This window comes from Schistocerca cancellata, chromosome 6, assembly GCF_023864275.1.
Source record: "Schistocerca cancellata isolate TAMUIC-IGC-003103 chromosome 6, iqSchCanc2.1, whole genome shotgun sequence".
Lineage (NCBI taxonomy): Eukaryota > Metazoa > Arthropoda > Insecta > Orthoptera > Acrididae > Schistocerca > Schistocerca cancellata.
The window spans coordinates 694088669-694103934 of NC_064631.1; the positions used below are offsets into that span (position 1 = coordinate 694088669).

At 43.9% G+C, this 15266-nt stretch overlaps 1 protein-coding gene across 1 annotated transcript in view; it reads right to left on the reverse strand.

The window, feature by feature from the left end:
* Positions 1 to 15266, reverse strand: part of LOC126088482 (uncharacterized) — a 372186-nt gene that overhangs the window by 18169 nt on the left and 338751 nt on the right. The window lies entirely within an intron of this gene.

Sequence of the window (15266 nt, forward strand, 5' to 3'; positions counted from 1 at the left end):
CATTGGTTACACGTCTCGGCCACCTCTAGTTCGCATTGACACCACTTTGAACAGTGGACGTTACATTTCAGATGTGTTACGACCCGTGGCTCTACCCTTCATTCGATCCCTGCGAAACCCTACATTCACCAGAATAATGCACGTCCGTATGTTGCAGGTCCTGTACGGGCCTCTCTGGATACAGAAAATGTTCGACTGCTGCCCTGGTCAGCACATTCTCCACATCTCTCACCAATTGAAAACGTCTGGTCAATGGTGGCCAAGCAACAGGCTCGTCACAATATGCCAGTCACTACTCTCGATGAAATGCGATATCGTGTTGAAGCTGCATGGGCAGCTGTACCTCTAGACGTTATCGGAGCTCTCTCTTACTCAATGCCCAGGCGTATTAGGGCCGTTATTACGACCAGAGGTGGTTGTTCTGGGTACTGATTTCTCAGGATACATGCACCTAAATTGCTTGAAAATGAAATCACATGTCAATTCTAGTATCATATATGTGTCCTTTGGATACGCGCTTATCATCTGTATTTCTTCTTGGTGTGGCAATTTTAATGGCCAGTAGTTCAAAATATGTAAACGGCGAACTTGCTCCATGGATCTTAATGCACGGTCCCGGCTACAGTTTGCTTATCCGACATCTTCCAGTGTCGGCGCAAAGCTGACTTTAGGTATTTACTACTATTTTTAGCAGCTCCTGGCCTCGTGTTGCTCTGGCACAATCGGGTTAAACGAAAAAAAAAAGCACAAAGGTTTAAACATGGCTGCTTGGTTCAGTGACGGTTTATAAATTTAAGTCGAAACAATGGAGCCCTCGGTCACAACTTTTTAGTCTTATGTAAATGTTGCTTTGTAGAAAATCGTAAATTTCTGGAAGTTCTTCACCAATTCCTTTTAAACTTTGACACAAAGTTGCACTCGAATAAGCACATGTTCTTAGATATATACCGTGGAACTATACCTTATATATATCCACCCCCTCTCCTTTACCATCTCCTTCTCTTGTCCTGCCTCCCTGCCCACAACCTCCTCCACTTTTCTTTGTACATCTTCTGCTCCCTGTTCTCTCTCCTAGTATTTCTGCCCCCTCTCTCTCCTCCTCTTTCTGCCCATCACCTCCTCGCCGGCCGGAGTGGCCGAGCGGTTAAAGGCGCTACAGTCTGGAACCGCACAACCGCTACGGTCGCAGGTTCGAATCCTGCCTCGGGCATGGATGTGTGTGATGTCCTTAGGTTAGTTAGGTTTAAGTAGTTCTAAGTTCTAGGGGACTTATGACCACAGCAGTTGAGTCCCATAGTGCTCAGAGCCAGCCACCTCCTCCCCATCTTCTCCTCCCGCTCTCTATCCATCTACTCCTCACACCCCTCTCTGTCCATTTCCTACTTTCTATTTTCAAATTCTCCCACCCGATGTACATTTTCTCTGTCTTCACTCTCTCTGAACCTGAGCTTTGTTTACTGTTATAAAACGTTGAGATTGTAGTAGTATTCTAATCTTAAGCCGCTAAGCCATAAATACAACTTTTCATATTTGCTAACTACATTTCACTATTATATATACAGGGTGGTCCATTGATCATGGCCGGGCCAAATATCTCACGAAATAAGCGTCAAACTAAAAACTACAAAGGACGAAACTTGTCTAGCTTCAAGTGGGAAACCAGATGGCGCTATGGTTGGTCCGCTAGATGGCGCTGCCATAGGTAAAACGGATATCAACTACGTTATTTTAAATAGGAACCCCCATTCTCTATTACATGTTCGTGCTAGACAAGTTCCGTTCTTCGTAGTTTTTTCGTTTCACGCTTATTTCGTGAGGTATTTGCCCCAGTCACTATGAATGGACCATCCTGTATACCTTAGTACATTCTGCAGAAATAATTAGAGTTTGAACCATGTCGGCCCGCGGATTCAGGGTGAACATCGATATCGCGGAGCAACACCGTCGACCGGTGAAACGTGCCTGCTGCGCCTGTTGTCGCTATAAACCGAATGTAACGGGCCAGTGTGACTTGAGCAGACGTGCAAGATGCGTCACAGTCGTATTCGCGAAACCTGCCGTCAAGTCAGTGAGTTCGAAGGAGGGCGCATTATTGACGTGAGAGAATGCGATGCATCCATCCGGGAAACTGCTGCTCATGTAGGACCAAAGTTTCGGCAGTGCAACGGGTGTGCGCAGAATGGGTCACGGAAGGCCGTAGCACACAACGAAATGGATCAGGTCGCACCACCCAGGCCACTCCCCGGTAAGATCGACACCTCATCCGAGTGGCATTGCAGGACAGATGTGCGTTCTCTTCGGCTCTGGCGCAACAGTGGAACAGTGGAACACATGGTACACTATCAGGGGTGACAGTCGGCCGACTTTGTACGGCAAGCGTTACGTGGGCTTCGTCCTCTTCTTCGTCTAACTTTGACGAACGTGCAGAAACACGCTAGACGGCAATGATGTATGGAACGACCTCATTGTGGACAGAGAACCGACTCGTGGAGATAACATCTTGGACCTACTCATAACAAACAGACCCGAACTTTTCGACTCTGTAAGCACAGAACAGGGAATCAGTGATCATAAGGTCGTTGCAGCATCGCTGAATATGGAAGTAAATAGGAATATAAAAAAAGGAGGAACGTTTATGTTCAAAAAATGTTCAAATGTGTGTGAAATCTTATGGGACTTAACTGCTAAGGTCTTCAGTCCCTAAGCTTACACAATACTTAACCTAAATTATCCTAAGGACAAACACACACACCCATGCCCGAGGGAGGACTCGAACCTCCGCCGGGACCAGCCGCACAGTCCATGACTGCAGCGCCTCAGACCGCTCGGCTAATCCTGCACAGCGGAACGTTTATCTGTTTAGCAAGAGTAATAGGAGGCAGATTTCAGACTACCTAACAGATCAGAACTAAACCTTCTGTTCCGACACTGACAATGCTGAGTGTTTATGGAAAAAGTTCAAGGCAATCGCAAAATGCGTTTTCGACAGGTACGTGCCGAGTAAAACTGTGAGGGATGGGAAAAACCCACCGTGGTTCAACAACAAAGTTAGGAAACTACTGCGACAGCAAAGAGCGCTTCACTCCAAGTTTAAACGCAGCCAAAACCTCTCAGACAAACAGAAGCTAAGCGATGTCAAAGGTAGCGTAAGGAGGGCTATGCGTGAAGCGTTCAGTGAATTCGAAAGTAAAATTCTATGTACCGACTTGACAGAAAATCCTAGGAAGTTCTGGTCTTACGTTAAATCAGTAAGTGGCTCCAAACAGCATATCCAGTTACTCCAGGATGATAATGGCATTGAAACAGAGGATGACACGCGTAAAGCTGAAATACTAAACACCTTTTTCCAAAGCTGTTTCACAGAGGAAGACCGCACTGCAGTTCCTTCTCTAAATCCTCGCACAAACGAAAAAATGGCTGACATCGAAATAAGTGTCCAAGGAATAGAAAAGCAACTGGAATCACTCAACAGAGGAAAGTCCACTGGACCTGACGGGATACCAATTCGATTCTACACAGAGTACGCGAAAGAACTTGCCCCGCTTCTAACAGCCGTGTACCGCAAGTCTCTAGAGGAACGGAAGGTTCCAAATGATTGGAAAAGAGCACGGGTAGTCCCAGTCTTCAAGAAGGGTCGTCGAGCAGATGCGCAAAACTATAGACCTATATCTCTGACGTCGATCTGCTGTAGAATTTTAGAACATGTTTTTTGCTCGCGTATCATGTCGTTTCTGGAAACCCAGAATCTACTCTGTAGGAATCAACCTGGATTCCGGAAACAGCGCTCGTGTGAGACCCAACTCGCTTTATTTGTTCATGAGACCCAGAAAATATTAGATACAGGCTCCCAGGTGGATGCCATTTTCCTTGACTTTCGGAAGGCGTTCGATACAGTACCGCACTGTCGCCTGGTAAACAAAGTAAGAGCCTACGGAATATCAGACCAGCTGTGTGGCTGGAGTGAAAAGTTTTTAGCAAACGGAACACAGCATGTTGTTCTCATGGAGAGGCGTCTACAGACGTTAAGGTAACCTCTGGCGTGCCACAGGGGAGTGTTATGGGACCATTGCTTTTCACAATATATATAAATGGCCTAGTAGGTAGTGTCGGAAGTTCCATGCGGCTTTTCGCCGATGATGCTGTAGTATACAGAGAAGCTGCAGCATTAGAAAATTGCAACGAAATGCAGGACGATCTGCAGCGGATAGGCTCTTGGTGCAGGAGTGGCAACTGACCCTTAATCCTTTATTGTATGATTATATGATAGCGGAACAAACACTGGTCGCCGTTACTTCTGTAAAATGTCTGGGAGTATGCGTACGGAACGATTTGCAATGGAATGATCCTATAAAATTAATTGTTGGTAAGGCGGGTGTCAGGTTGCGATTCATTGGGAGAGTCCTTAGAAAATGTAGTCCATCAACAAAGGAAGTGGCTTACAGAACACTCGTTCGACCTATACTTGAGTACTGCTCATCAATGTGGGATCCGTACCAGGTCGGATTGACAGAGGAGATAGAGAAGATCCAAAGAAGAGCGGCACGTTTCGTCACAGGGTTATTTGATAACCGTGATAGCGTTACGGAGATGTTTAGCAAACTCAAGTGGTAGACTCTGCAAGACAGGCGCTATGCATCGCGGTGTAGCTTGCTCGCCAGGTTTCGAGAGGGTGCGTTTCTGGATGAGGTATCGAATATATTGCTTCCCCATACTTATATCTCCCGAGGAGATCACGAATGTAAAATTAGAGAGATTCTAGCGCGCACGGAGGCTTTCCGGCAGTCGTTCTTCCCGCGAACCATACGCGACTGGAACAGGAAAGGGAGGTAATGACAGTGGCACGTAAAATGCCCTCCGCCACACACCGTTGGGTGGCTTGCGGAACATAAATGTAGATGTAGACACATGCTGAACCGAAGTAACTGAAATGTTAATGATTTCTGCAGAACATAAAGCACTCCATCTTCAGGCCACGAGGGGCCTACCGCGACCATCCGACCGCCGAGTCATCCTCAGGGGAGGATGCGGATAGACGGGGCGTGGGGTCAGCACACCGCTCTCCCGGTCGTTATGATGGTAATCTTGACCGAAGCCGCTACTATTCGGTCGAGTAGCTCCTCAATTGGCATCACGAGGCTGAGTGCACCCCGAAAAATGGCAACAGTGCATGGTGGCCCGGATGGTCACCCATCCAAGTGCCGACCACGCCCGACAGCGCTTAACTTCGGTAATCTCACGGGAACCGTTGTATCCACTGCGGAAGGTCGTTGCCATTTCTGCAGAACATGCTAATGTAAATGTCCCCTGAATATGAATGTCCTATCTGTAGTCGTTCAAGGTGTTTTTTTTCTGAACATGATTGTATTTCCAATCCCTTGGTTTAATTGGTTTTGTGGCAAAAGTTCCGAATTTCCCAGTTGGGATTCCCATGCGCCTACACTACCAGTTTGCTTAATAGTTGGCTGAAAAGTCCCTGGCTTGCACTGGTTTACACAGCCAGCATTGCATTTAGGGGCACGGAATGAAAAGTAATAAAGAAGCGTGCTTTCTCCGTATCTCGGACAACAGACAATATTATCCCAGGAATAAATTATAAATAGGTGCACTGCAACATGTGTCGAACAAGGTTATCTGAAAATGATGATCCTCTACTGTTTACTTGATTCCGACTGGGAATTCCTCAGCTCCACTACGACCTTGTCTGCTAACTGGCAAAAAAGGACACCATCTCTATAATGGGCTGCATTCCAAACAGCACACTCCATTTCTTGGAGTAGAAAAGAAAAAAGTAAAAAATACATTTATTCATTGATATACTTTATTGTCACTCCATTGCAGTTTGAGGATAAGAGATATTTTTACTAGTACAATACTAGCAGTGAAAGTAATCTGCTATTTTCTCTAGTCAGTATAACTTTGGCACGAAAAGGTATGAAATACAGGGCTATGAAACTCTTTGTTAATCTTCCCATGAAAGTATAATGTCGGACGGTCAACAGAAGTGCTTTCAAATGTAGTTGTCTTCGTTAATAAGTACTTCCGTACCACAGAGGTACGGTAGCCAATAAGAAATATGTTAATGAGTAGTATCTCACCATACAATTTTCCTAAGTTATCAATATAATCTTTATAGCCACATATGATTGTTTATTCTGAATATATTTGTATCCATAGCTGAGTAGACAGCGCGGCTGAATGCCATGCGACAGGTCCGCGTTTGATTTCCTACCGGTTCCAAATTTTCTTCGCTCGAGGACTGGATGTTGTACTGTCTCCTCACAGACACACAACTCACCGAAGTCGCGTCAACTAACAAGATATGCCTCAGGCGATCGGGGTACCCGACGGGAGGCCCTAACTATACGCATGTTTAAATTAATTGTGAATACGATACATGAAACATGGAATTAACCGACTAATAATTGCACATAGGTAAGGAAGGAACAACTATCTTTTTTTCACCGTGACGTAACGTACACTACAGTATAAGTCTAGCAACTCATTCACTTAACACTCTAAGATAAACTAAGCGATACTACGTTGACCAGGCGTTCATATTCTTTTCTGGGACGTAACAGTCCTAGAAACAAATAAAAAGTACGTCTATTCGTTCAAATCTAGCCAAGGGTTTTAAGGAGGTGTCCCTTGTTTGGAAGGAAAATCCTGGAAATGTTAACTCTGTCCCAAATATCTCTAATTTTGAAACCTTTTGCCTCAGTTGTGACGTTACTGAAAAGAATCCATTTCTGTATCGGGCTCTATTTAAGATAATTCGCCCTGCACTTCGGTGTACGGAATGACGTACATAAAAAATACTTTCATAGAGTGTCACCGAGCCGAATACTGCGTAGGTTATGTTACTTTATTTGTATTTGTGAGGACGGGGCTCGAAATCATGTCCTCCCATCCAGATCTTGTTTAAACACGTTTTCTGTGAATCACTTGATGCGAATACTAACATTATTGGTTAAACAAGACATTTTTGTGCAATCTAAGCCGTTGCTTCCTGTCATTAACACCGATGTCGACGGTGCATTAAAACGCAAGCTTTATATGAGTAACAACCAACTTGTATATAGAAAATGTTGTGTCACGTAGGAAGAATAATATTTTACGGGAAAAGCACAGAGAACTTTTAAGGATTGATATTCAAACAACAATATTTTCTACTGATAATTTAAGTTGATAGCTAAAATGAACAGACGATTTCCTTAGTATACAGGGTGTTACAAAAAGGTACGGCCAAACTTTCAGGAAACATTCCTCACACACAAATAAAGAAAAGATTTATGTGGACATGTGTCTCGAAACGCTTACTTTCCATGTTAGAGTTCATTTTATTACTTCTCTTCAAATCACATTAATCATGGAATGCAAACACGCAGCAACAGAACGTACCAGCGTGACTTCAAACACTTTGTTACAGGAAATGTTCAAAATGTCCTCCGTTATCGACGATACATGCATCCACCCTCCGTCGCATGGAATCCCTGATGCGCTGATGCAGCCCTGGAGAATGGCGTATTGTATCACAGCCGTCCACAATACGAGCACGAAGAGTCTCTACATTTGGTACCGGGGTTGCGTAGACAAGAGCTTTCAAATGCCCCCATAAATGAAAGTCAAGAGGGTTGACATCAGGAGAGCGTGGAGGCCATGGAATTGGTCCGCCTCTACCAATCCATCGGTTACCGAATCTGTTGTTGAGAAGCGTACGAACACTTCGACTGAAATGTGCAGGAGCTCCATCGTGCATCGTTCGTGATGAACACTAACCTGTTGATGCTACGTACTGATGTGCTTGATGATAGTACTGTAGAGCAATGAGTCGCATGTCAACACAAGCACCGAAGTCAACATTACCTTCCTTCAATTGGGCCAACTGGCGGTGAATCGAGGAAGTTCAGTACATACCGACGAAACTAAAATGAGCTCTAACATGGAAATTAAGCGTTTCCGGACACATGTCCACATAAATCTTTTCTTTATTTGTGTGAGGAATGTTTCCTGAAAGTTTGGCCGTACCTTTTTGTAACACCCTATATAATGGGTATACTTTTCAGTAACTTTAAAAGGTGTGTGGATGATAAAATTTGACCTTAGTGATCGGAAATCCTACCCTCATAAGACAAAAATCCAGTATGTAACGAAACGATCAACAAGTTTAGAAATAAAATTAGAAAATGTATTTTTATTTCTCTACAACTGACATCAGACTGACATTAATGAACAAAAAAATTGAACTGAAGAAGTTAAAAATATTGACAAAAATATTTTGGGATACCAATAGCCATAACTGGCCACAGCGTTTCCCTGACTAATACTCTTCGCTGTGGCCGAGCGGTTATAGGCGCTTGAGTCTGGAACCGTACTGCTGCTACGGTCGCAGGTTCGAAACCTGCCTTGGTCATGGATGTGTGTGATGTCCTTAGGTTAGTTAGGTTTAAGTAGTTCTAAGTCTAGGGGACTGATGACCTCAGATATTAAGTCCCATAGTGCTTAGAGCCATCTGAACCTTGTTTGAACTAATACTCTTGAGATGTGAGAGAAGAATAAACGAATATGAATAAATGCTTATTCAACTTCGAAGCAATATGTAGGGTGATTGAGTGATGATGTTACACACTTACCGGATTGATGGAGAGGGGGTAAATGTATCAATCTGAGGTAAGGGATCTGGTCCGGAAACGACCAAGTTGAAAGTTAAAGCGACTATCGTTCTGATATATCTGACAGTGGACCTGTTCTAATGCAAGCTCCTTTCTTTCCATGTTTTTGGATGAGGTAGTATGGACCGAAACAAGAAAACATTTTCACCGAACATGGGCTCTAAAATGCATGCCGTAGGAACGATGAGCACTTGTTCAGTAGAAAAGATCTATTTCACAGCAGCAAAGATCAGCAAATACTTAAAGCTCTTGAGGTATGCATTTAGAGCCCATGTTTAATAGAATTTTTTTTCTACTTTTGGTCCATACCACCTCCTCCCAAAATATGGAAAGGGAAGTGCTTGCAGTAGAACCTGCAGGTTCACTGTCGGAAGTTTCAGAAAGATTTGCGCTTACAACTTTGGGCTCTATTGTTTCTGTACCAGGGTCCCTCAGCTCAAATTATTTACTACTCTTCATCGTCTCTGAGAGTTTGTAACATAATCACGGATTCACCATGAATAACTCTTTGTTAACATTTACTACTTTACTTTCAGATCCAGTGTTCAGCGTTCAGTGAGAAGGAAATAAGCTTAAATACACACATAAATCTACATTTTTTGGATTGTTTATGTTTGGATTAACCCAGACCCAGCATTCGACTAGGTGAATGTGGATAACGTTCCTAAATCAAACAAATCAACCGACATAACTGGCTCTTAACAACCTAGGATCGATCCAGAACGGTCCGTGTCTCCCCAGTTTGCACGTTTGCACCTCGTGCCAGTAGGTTGTAAGACTTGCATCTCTGTAAATGTGTGACAGGCCGTGTTGAACGCTGTCGAGTTCGAAGACATGCCCATTCCTGCACGTGACTTCTCTTCGAAAATTATGAGAATACCTCGGTATTTTATTTTATTACGTTTTACTTATTCCCTATCCGTCTAATGCATTTGGGCCCATAAATGAAGAATAAATAAACTCAAATGAATTATAACACAGCTGTATTCCTATGCCCTACTATGCTTGCCCTGCTATGTTCTCATTCGAATCTTGGTTCAAATGGCTCTGAGCACTATGGGACTTAACTTCTGAGGTCATCAGTCCCCTAGAACTTAGAACTACTTAAACCCAACTAACCTAAGGACATTACACACATCCATGCCCGAGGCAGGATTCGAATCTGCGACCGTAGCGGTCGCGCAGTTCCAGACTGTAGCGCCTAGAACCGCTCGGCCACTCCGGCCGGCTCATTCGAATCTCCAAAAAGGTAGTGCCAAAGGGGAGGTGACCTCGAGGAAAAGACTGAAAGTGAGCAGCTTGGTGGTAGATCTTTTGACATCAGAATCGACAGCAACCAACGCCAGCAAAAGTAGTATACGCGAGAAGATGAAGAGACAGAGCATGAGCACAATGAACGTGTAACTCAATATCTGAAGGGAGATGACAGTCTAATAATCATCTATGATACGAACCCTGTTATAGCAGAAGCAGTAGGAGAAGGAGAAACGAGAGAATTTTTACTCTGTACTAGGAATGAAAGAGGGAAAACCAACAAGTTTGGCAAAAAATTTAAGATGGAATTAGTAAATAATATTCTGAAAAATCACAAATGGGAGGTGTATACTTAGAACAGGCCTGGAGACGTGGGAAGATTCAAGCTGGATTACGTCATGATTAAATAGAGCTATCGAAATTAGATATCGGGTTGTAATGCGTACCCAGAAGCAGGTATACGCTGAGATAGCGATCTGCTGAAGACGAAGAGAAGCGTTTTACAGGATCGTCCCACTAAATCACTGTCGAATGAAGTGGGATATTGAAGTAGTGTGGAATGATGAGGTGTGTTTAGTCTAAGGCTGTAGATATTACGATAATGAGAACCACAATAGACAGTTCAGATCAAGAGGAATGAACTTCTTGAAAAAGAGAAATCACAATGAATGACAGATAACTATAGTTACACAAGGAAGGTAGCTTCGAAGAAACCTTGGATAACATAACAAATACTTCAATTGATCGACTACAGAAATATTCAGGAAATAACATGAATACGATATAAGTTACTTACAATTGAGATTAATAGGATCTGTAGCGAAACCAAGACGAAAACGTTGCAGAAAAAGTGCGAAGAACTGATGTAGTATAACAACCTTCGGCGAAGAGTGTAATGGGAATTCCCCTGCGAAAACCGCAGGAGAGATCCTAACGATGGAAAGGTATGCTTGAAGGCCTTTGCGAGGGGAAGGAACCGGTATCTGATGTAAGAGATCAAATGAGAGTCGATGTGGAAGGCACAGGAGATGTAGTGTTACAGTCAAAGTTTAACAAAGCTTTGTAAGACTTACTATCAAATACGACGAAAGACACAGATAATATTCCTTCGCAATTTCTAAAACCATTTGGGGAAGTGGGAATCAATGAATCTGAGTCTGGAGACATATCATCCGACATTCGGAAAAATATTATCCATACAATTCCGAAGACAGCTAGGACAGGCAAGTGCGAGAACTATAGCATAACCAACGGCTACTGCACATACGTTTCTGACAGTAATAATGCACGGAAGAACCCAACAGAAAATTGAAGATTTTGTTAGATGATAATCAGTTTGGCCTGAAGAAAGGTAGAGTTCCGACGTGACGTTTAATACTGAAAGGACGACTTTAAAAAACTTTCATAGATTTTGTCAACCTAGAAAGGCGTTCGACAGTGTAGAATGATGCATGATTTCATTTCATTTCAACTAATTTAATTCAGCTCATTACCACTTCATAACCTACCTTCAGTTGAAGTACTGGTATGTGGAAGAATACGTTGCGGTCATGACTTCGACCATTGAAAATGACACAACACTCTTCATTTGGAATCCTGTGTAAAACCACGCACCTCCTGACAAATGGTGGCTCAGCGTTCTTAGAGACTCCAAACAGGCAAAAATCTGACGTTGGGTACCCACAAAAGCATTTTACTGGGCATAAAACGAAGGGGAGTTAATACTGGTCGTAAAAACCGGATGAGCTTCGATGTCGTGTCGTAAACGCTGGTAATAGTCGCGTTTAAGGCAAGATAAAGTTCCAAAAGACATTTCGTGGCCTGAAAAATTACAGACTGAAGATGTTATAAAAGAAGTGGGTTTGGCTGTCGAATATAACGCAGCAGATTTAGCCTTCCGTGCACTCGTATATTCTCTAGAGGGCTCCAGTCATGTTTCCTACTTATATCGCTTCCGTATTTTTGTTTACGGGAACTTATTAGTGACTGAGTGACAACGAAATGTGTCCGCTATTCAAGCACATGTGGCGAACTGTCTGACGAAAAGATAGTGCAAATAAAGAATCTGGACAGAAAATGAAGACATTACAGTGTTAGGTGCTGTATATTGAACAATGCATAACCTGTGTTATTCCATTGACAGGTGGCAACGGGATCTACGTCCACGTGATTATCTGCAATTCACAATTAATTAATTGCCATAGGGTTCATGAACCCACGTTCAGATTAGTCCTCTGCCGTTAAAGTCTCGAACAGAACGTGGAAAAATTGGAAATTTGTGGTAAGGCCTTGTGGGATCAAACTGCTGGGGTCATCGGTCCCTAAGCTTACACACTACTCAATCTAATGTAAACTAACTTACGCTAAGGACGATACACACACAAATGCCCGAGGGAGGACTCGAACCTCCGACGGGGACAGCCGCGCGGACCATGACAAGGCTCCTAAGACCACGCGGCTACCCCTCGCGGCAGCATGCGGAAAAATGAACAGCTAAATCTTTCCGTGCGAACTTCGTTTGCCCCCATGTTGGCCGGAGTAAACAAAGTACTTTGGGATTGTGAGGTGAAAGAGATTGTAACTCTGTGAAAAGATCTCGCAACAAGAAAAAAATACCTTTGTTTTAGTAAGTGCCGCACCAGCTCCCCTATCATATCCGTGACACTCACCTATCTCCTGAATATTCAAAACGGCCAACAACGCAGTAATACTCCAGAGGTGTGTTTCGTAGAGATATTGGAGCTTTTAAATGGTCGGCCAACAAAGCAGAGTCTTTGGTTAGTCTTCTCCAAACATTTTCTATGTAATTGTTGCAGCTTGAGTTGTTCGTAATAGTAATCACAAGAAATTTAGCTCAGTAGATTTATCGTGTTGCCAAAATTGAACGGAAATATTTTAGTACACTCAGTTTTTGATATTGAGCGTCATTTGCTATTTTTCACACAATGGGAATATCCTGACAAAACAATTTCGAAATTCGGTTAAATCTTCTAATGGCTTTATTAGAAGGCAAACGATACCATCGGCTGCAAACTTTCTAAGAGGTGTGCTGCGATTGTCTGCTGGTGAGAAGAGCAGAGCGGCATTAATCCATCCATGGTGATGTCATCAGTTTCACTGTATCGCTCTCAGTCAGTTGCTACGAACTGTGATCATTATGAAAGAAAATCACCATCCAAAACACCCACCTGACACTAACCCGCGTAGAAAGGCAATTTGATTGCAAACCGATTGTGATGGTGGTGGTGGTGCTGAGTTCCTATGGGACCAAACTGCTGAGGTCATCGGTCCCTCAGCTCACACACTACTTAATCTAACTTAAACTAACTTACGCTAAGGACAACACACACCCATGCTCGAGGGAGGACTCGAACCTCCGACGTGGGAAGCCGCGCGAACCGTGGCAAGGCCCCCTGAGACCGCGCGGCTAACCCCGCGAGGCCCATTGTGAAAAACGGCGTTAAAAGCGTTCTGGAAATCTAGAAATTTGGTATCAACCCGTCGTAAGACGGAGAGGTGACGAAATATAATGATAAGGATTTCGAATGACATCATGTGGGCCGTTATTATGTAGTTCCAGCCTTGAAGAGGAATGGAGCAGTAAAATACTATAAAGTGTTATGACAAGTGAGACTAAGGATTATTTTTGTACTTACGTTGGTGGTTATAGGGTGGGGGAGGTGAGGTTTGCATATGGCACTGATATCGAGCAGAAATTTATTTAGGGCACGACGTGGGACATTTGAACATAAGCTGGGTTTGTAAGAAGAATGGAAAGGAAGTGAACATGATTCCATGAATAAATGACGTGGTACGCTGAAGCGCCAAAGAAACTGGTATATGCATGTCTATTCAAATACGGAGATATGTTAACAAGCAGAATAGGGCGTTGCGGTTGGCAACTCCTACATAAGACAAAAAGTGTCTGGCGCAGTTGCTATAAAGCTTACTGCTGCTACAGTGGCAGGATATCAAGTTTTAAGTGGGTTTGAATGTGGTGTTATTGTTGGCGCACGAACGATGCACACAGAATCTCCGAGGTGCGGATTTTCCTGTACGACCATTTCACGACTGTATCGTGAATATCAGGACTCTGGTAAAACATCAAATTTCCGTCATCGCTGCGGCCGGAAAAACATCCTGCAAGAAGCGGACCAACGACGATTGAAGAGAATCTTTCAAGGTGACAGAAGTGCAATCCTTCCGCAAATTTCTGCATATTTCAATGCTGGGCCATCGACATGTGTGAGCGTGCGAACCGTTCAATGAAACAATCATCGATATCTGCTTTGGGAACCGAAGGCCCACTTGTGTACCCTTGATGACTGCTCGATACAAGGCATTACTCCTCGCCTGGGACCGTCACCACCAATGACATTGGACTGTTGATGACTGGAAGCATATTCCCTGGTCGGACGAGTCTCATTTCAAATTGTATCGCGTGGACGGAAGCGTACGGATATGGAGATAACCTCATGAATCCATGGACCATTCATATCAGTAGGGGACTGTTCAAGATGTGTGGAGGATCTGTAATGGTGTGGGGAGTGTGCAGTTTGTGCGTCTAGATACGATTCTGATAGGTGAAACGTACGAGGGCAGTTCAATAAGTAATGCAACACATTTTTTTTCTGAAACAGGGGTTGTTTTATTCAGCATTGAAATACACCAGGTTATTCCCCAATCTTTTAGCTACACAACACTATTTTTCAACGTAATCTCCATTCAATGCTACGGCCTTACGCCACCTTGAAATGAGGGCCTGTATGCCTGCACGGTACCATTCCACTGGTCGATGTCGGAGCCAACGTCGTACTGCATCAATAACTTCTTCATCATCCGCGTAGTGCCTCCCACGGATTGCGTCCTTCATTGGGCCAAACATATGGAAATCCGACGGTGCGAGATAGGGGCTGTAGGGTGCATGAGGAAGAACAGTCCACTGGAGTTTTGTGAGCTCCTCTCGGGTGCGAAGACTTGTGTGAGGTCTTGCGTTGTCATGAAGAAGGAGAAGTTCGTTCAGATTTTTGTGAACAATTGTGACAGCACTACCAACAGAGATGTCAAGTTGAGCACTGAGTTGTTTGATGGTGATCCGTCGATCATCTCGAACGAGTGTGTTCGCACGCTCCGCCATTGCAGGAGTCACAGCTGTGCACGGCCGGCCCGCACGCGGGAGATCAGACAGTCTTGCTTGACCTAGCGGCGATGATGACACACGCTTTGCCCAACGACTCACCGTGCTTTTGTCCACTGCCAGATCACCGTAGACATTCTGCAAGTGCCTATGAATATCTTGAGATGCCCTGGTTTTCCGCCAAAAGAAACTCGATCACTGCCCGT